The 5640-nt window shown below is 35.4% G+C and overlaps 1 long non-coding RNA gene across 1 annotated transcript; it reads right to left on the bottom strand.

Annotated features, from left to right (window-relative positions):
- Positions 1-2278: 2278 nt before the first annotated feature.
- On the bottom strand, positions 2279-3972 carry LOC127107326 (uncharacterized). Its single transcript, XR_007795682.1, has 3 exons — positions 3192-3972; positions 2911-2982; positions 2279-2754 (listed from the first exon to the last, which is right to left on the bottom strand). It is a non-coding gene; the product is annotated as an uncharacterized LOC127107326 (long non-coding RNA).
- Between the last annotated feature and the right edge of the window lie 1668 nt (positions 3973-5640).

Here is a 5640-nt window from a genome sequence, read left to right as displayed (position 1 = left end):
TGTGAAAAACTCAAAAATTCTGTTAGGATTAGCCTTTTATATGCTGTGTTAATTACCATGCTAATGTTGATTAGGCTTGGCTAATGAAATTTTAATGCAAAATGAGGTGTAAGGCAAAATTGGAAATTTCACCCTATGCATGGCCATTATGAACGTGAATAGTAGCATGCATGGTGTATTTTCACTTAAAATGATCTCATGAACATGGTGGAATGGTTAAAAAACTTGTAGCATCAACCCATTTCAAATTAATTATTTTCCCTCCAAAAATCACATGCATTGCCAAATGATCATGTGAATAAATTTCATGCAATGCAATGAGGATTTTTTAAAATATAGGTCATGACATGCATTATGCAAAAAGAGGCACTCAATTTGGAGTTTTAGATAAAAAGTTATGGCACTTTGAAGTTCCATGCACACTTGGCAGTCATTTGACTATATCTCCTCAACCATTCATCAGATGCTCATGATCTTGGACATTTTGGAAATGGGAGAGAAAGATCTTCAACTTTCGTGTTGGACAAAATTTCATTTGAAGCTTCTTTGGCGTTGGAAAGTCAAGTTGAATGTGGTCCAAAAACTTGCCATTTTTGGAAACTTGAAATTATAGGTCACTTTCCATTTTGGGAAACTTTTGATTTGACTTCAAATTCTTCAATGTAGATGTTTGACATGATGAATAAACCTCCTTTGGACATGAATGAAGTGTCTCAGACCATTTCTCCACCTCCTAGCCCTCAGTTGACTTTTATGGACCTCAGATGACCTGGACATGCACTGATGACTTTTGAGCCTCTAGCACTTGGTCAAGTTGCTTCAAAATGAACCTTGACTCATATAAGCTCTCTAGAACAACCATAGGGCCTTCATCTCAAGGAAATGCTTGGTCTCTTTGCACAGCTGAATTCTCTTGATGCCAATTCTTGTTGATATGATACAATGCACTATGTAATGTTAATGACCTAAAAAATGAAAAAGAATGCATGATTGAGGGGTGAAAATTTGAGGTGCTACATGGTCTTGAACCATTGATCCAGTTTAAAATGTTTTAATCACAAGCATTGGTTTGGATGACCAGTTGTGTGGTGCGCTGACTAAGTTCCATCATGGAACGCGCATTTGTGTCCACTTGATTTGCCACCTCAATTAATGAAGGAGATCAAGTGGTCCACATTTTTTTGTATTTTATGATTTTTATATTATTCCTTTGATTTTCATTAATTCATATTAATTTTAATATTGATCCAAAAAATATGAGAGTTTCACCAAATTTTTTTAAATAAAATTCTCTTTCATTTTATGAATTAAAATTATTTTTTGGATAAATATTAATATTTTTCATGATATAATTGATTTTATGATTATTTTTAATTGTTTAAAAATACTTTTAAGTTTCCAAAAATTCTGAAATTTTTCTCCAAGGTCGTTTGACCTTGTTTGACCTATGATAAATCTCATGACCATTTCTTTGGTGTTTTGATGAGGTTATAGGAAATTGACCAACCATATTTAATTTAATGCATTATTTTTAGTATTTTTAAATTGAATAAATGCCAAATAATTGTGTTGAGCCATTTTGATTGATTTTGTAAGTTTGACTTGTGTTGTTGGGCCTTGGTAAAGTTTGATTTGACTTTACTAGGTTAAGATCATTGTGTCATACCCTAATTTTGTTGCATTGTGAACTTAAACCATATTACATCTAGAAATCCATAATACCTAAAATTCTTTGGTAATTAAGAAGCTCATTCTACGTGTACTTGGTAATCAGGCCATGTCACCAATTACTTCATCCGCAAGCCACTTCGAGAAATTGCACATCATCGGTTCGAAAGCGGTGCAGGGTTCGTAAGCACAAGTTATGCTTTACAAAAAGTCTCTTGAGGGATTAGTGTACACGTTGGTACAAAAATTAGGTTTTTTTGCATTTGTATCGACATTTTGTCCATTTGGTTTGACTAATATTCAATATTGACTTTTTTGGTCAAGAATTCGACCAAAAGTCAACGTTTCATTGATGTTTGACTTAAGGGGAATTCACAACATTCCATGGCATTTTCTATAATCACCATTGTTGTATGCTTAGGACATGCCATGAGGATTTCCATTAAATTAAGGATTAAGGTTTTTTTTAGGATTGGCGCTAGTTGGAATTTAGACCATTTTATACAACTTCATATTTTAATTTAGTTTTACTAATTGTGCTAGCAACAACTAAGTGATATACTCAACGTTTCGTTTTTAAACCGCTAAACTCTAATTTGAGAAGTTCACATGTTCTAAATTCACAAAATATATTACAATAAGGGCCCATGCTTATCTCCTTGGTAACACATAGGTATTATCCAATTTATGGATTTTGTTACAAGTGTTTAAAAAATACATATCATGTATATAACTTTAATAGACTTTTTCTTACGTTATTTCATAATTTGAAAACAGGAAGAAAGACAGATTGAGCATCTCGAAGAGGAAGCTCGGCCGTGTATGCTCAAAGGTTTACAAAGATACCATGATCCGCGCTGGGCGCCGACATTTGCTCTATTTCTGTTGATCCAAAGAATGATGAATGAAAAGGATTGGAGGGAGAGATGCCTTTGTCTAAAAGAAACCATTTGTTAAGAACATGTCTACAACCGAACGCATCCGCTAATTGAAAGATTGACCTCCATTTTCATTACCTTTCCAAGGGGGCAGTTCAAATGCACCTGATAAAATGAAGTCGCAGTTTTTGGAGAGACCAAGCATCACCTTCCGACACATTGCCAAAATCCGAAAGGAACCATTACGAAGGAATTATTGGTGCAAGGAATGCAGAAAAGTTGTTAGAACTGCATGATAAATTTACTAATAAAAGTATACGAGGAGCAAAAAGTTGAGGGAGTTAAGCAAGAGGTGTCTTCATACCTTTGAAAATAAGCGCTCAATGTTTGAAAGTCCTGTAGTTGTAAGGGATGTGTGGATAACATTCAAAGTTACCTATTTACAGTAAAAAATAAGTTTGTTACAAGGAAGTATTTTTGAATCAAAGAAAATTGTAACCCTAGACGAATCAAGGCTAATTTTTACAACATTAATCCGTTTTTACAGAATAACAAGCCCATGATTTACAGCAGTGAAAAACTCAATGGGATGATACCAAATTTAGGGGACCACAAGTACTGGATAGACACTATAGACAAACTCACCATTTTTTCAGAGGGATACCTCTAACGGATTGGTCCCCACGAATCGAAAAGGATTTTTTTTTTCTAACGGAAAGATCTATCTCGGATACGCCAGCTCATGATTGGGAGGATTTCAGGTGAAATCTATAAATAGAGTTGCCTTAGTCATTGCAAAAAATAACGCTACCAAAACTCTGCTAAAATCTCTAAAATCCTTTTTCACTAAAGCTCAAGAATCCTCAAGTTTAAGCTAAAGTTTCACATTGAAGCTTTAACCTAAACGAGCTTTAACCCAAAAACACAGTAAAAGAGAAGATAAGAAGGAAGCTTATCTGAAGACAGGAGAGAGAAGGCATCACCGGCGGCTTGCTTCCGAACGAGACCAACATGAATCGCGCTGAAGGACCCTCGTCGTAGCTTCAAGCACGTTTGGTTGGTTTCTTTTTAAGCTTCCTATTTATCCATCTTGATCTTATTACATTAGCCGGAAAGCTTTTATTGTTGAGTTTTGACTTTTGTTTGTTTGGTGTGGTTGAGTTCGATTCGTTGGTTTAAGGGACTTTTTGAGCAAAACAAGGCCGAATTTGTGATCCCGGGCCAAAAATAAGCGGGGTAGTGTTTATTTTTGTCGTTTTGGTTGAGGGTTCGCCGGAGAAGAAGGCGGCGCCACCGCCGTTGGCCGGAGACCACCATATTCCCCGGTAAGGTGTGAACAGAGAGTATGGAGGGAGTTGCAGAGCAACTCTGAGTATTTTGAGAAGAGAGAGAAACTTTTTGAACAAATGAGGTGTGTGATCCCGGTTTCATTGGCTTTAAGCTCAAACGTTGTGGCTATGCGGTGGTGACAAGTGTCTCCACCATTGGGACACTTGTCACCAGGCCTGTGACTGGCCTCTTCGGTCGCGTGTGCGAAGGTCCATAGCATTCTAGTGTTCCAATGTATCATGGCCTTTTGATTTGATTTTTGACTAGACTAGGTCTTGAGATCGTGCGGCCACGGTTTAGGGGCTTTTAGGACAACTTCCTTCATGAGGTTGTGTAAAGCCCTTTCCGGAGGTGGGCCTCCAGTTCCGGCCCAGTAGGCCTCGTTTGATCTCAACAACCCATTTTTGGATGGGGAACTTCTTTTTATTGTGTACTTTGATCGGGCCTAAGGAAGGCCCATCTCCTCCCAAAGTTTATTTGTTTCTTTTATTATTATGTATGACTTTTTTTTATTTATTCAAATTAAGTATACATTTTAGGTTATATAATTAATTAATCTTTGATCAAATAACTGAAGTCTATTTTATTGTTTGTATAATTAACCCTTTTCATTTCTTTTAATTATCGTTATTTAACTTATCCTAGTGGGGTTCTCTCATAGGATTTATTTATATTTCATTCGTTCGATTAATTTATTCGCACAAATTATTATGTCCTTCAAAGGTGTACGGTTGGTAATTAATCAAAGCATTATAATCGCACTAAACCACTTACTTCTCAACTCAATGTCGAGCTCATTTCCCGAATACCTTTGTAAGTCGATCGCTTCTAGCATCTCCATCAACCTCACATAGCTTACACTTGGGCTTTCTTACAATGAGACCTATTCAGTCATTGAATAATCGAGTAGATGATTGATTCACTAAATAAAAATCCAATTTATTCACAAAAACACAAATTTAAAACTTCGATCCAACATCAAATATTTCTATTCAAATTAAATTAAAATACCTAATCACAATTAAATAACATTTCATTTGGAAATGAAAAGGGGGATGGTTTTGTGTTTTCAACTCCTCTCCTCGATTATTTGAATACGAGTTCTTTTACTTGGTTAGTCAAATAATTGTCAGTCCCACCCATCTATACACAATTAAATCAATTTATTCTCATGATAACGGAATGAAAAGGGGGATGGTTTTAAGCCTTTAACTCCTCTCCTCGATTGTTTGAATACGAGTTTTCTTACTCGGTCAGTTAGACAATCGTCATTTCTTTACAACTTTAAACCAAGATTAAATCAAATTATACTAACGAAATGAAAAGGGAGATGATTTTGAGCTTTCAACTTCTCTCCTCAATTGATTGAATACGAGTTCTCTTACTCGATTAGTCAAACAATTATCGTTTTTCCACAAACTTGTGACTTAATCAAATCATTTTTACAGTAAACTATATGAAAAGGGAGATGGTCTTGAGTTTTCGATACTCAAATGTTTGGGTATGAATTCTCTTACTCAGTCATTCGAACATTTGTCGTTTACCTTAAAACATATCAACCATACATAAACCTATTTTCATAAACACTCAGATGAAAAAGAAAGTGGTCTACAGTCTTCTATTCCCTTTTCCGATTATTAGGATACGAGTTGTCTTACTCGATTGTTCGAGTAATAATCATCCATTTAAAATACCTTAACTATTATCAAACTCCTTTTATAATTAAGGATGAAAAGGGAGATGGTCTAGAGCCTTTGATTCCTCT

The sequence above is a fragment of the Lathyrus oleraceus genome, chromosome 7 (genome assembly GCF_024323335.1).
Source record: "Lathyrus oleraceus cultivar Zhongwan6 chromosome 7, CAAS_Psat_ZW6_1.0, whole genome shotgun sequence".
In the NCBI taxonomy this organism is placed as follows: Eukaryota; Viridiplantae; Streptophyta; class Magnoliopsida; order Fabales; family Fabaceae; genus Lathyrus; species Lathyrus oleraceus.
This window is presented reverse-complemented; position numbering and strand designations above follow the sequence as displayed.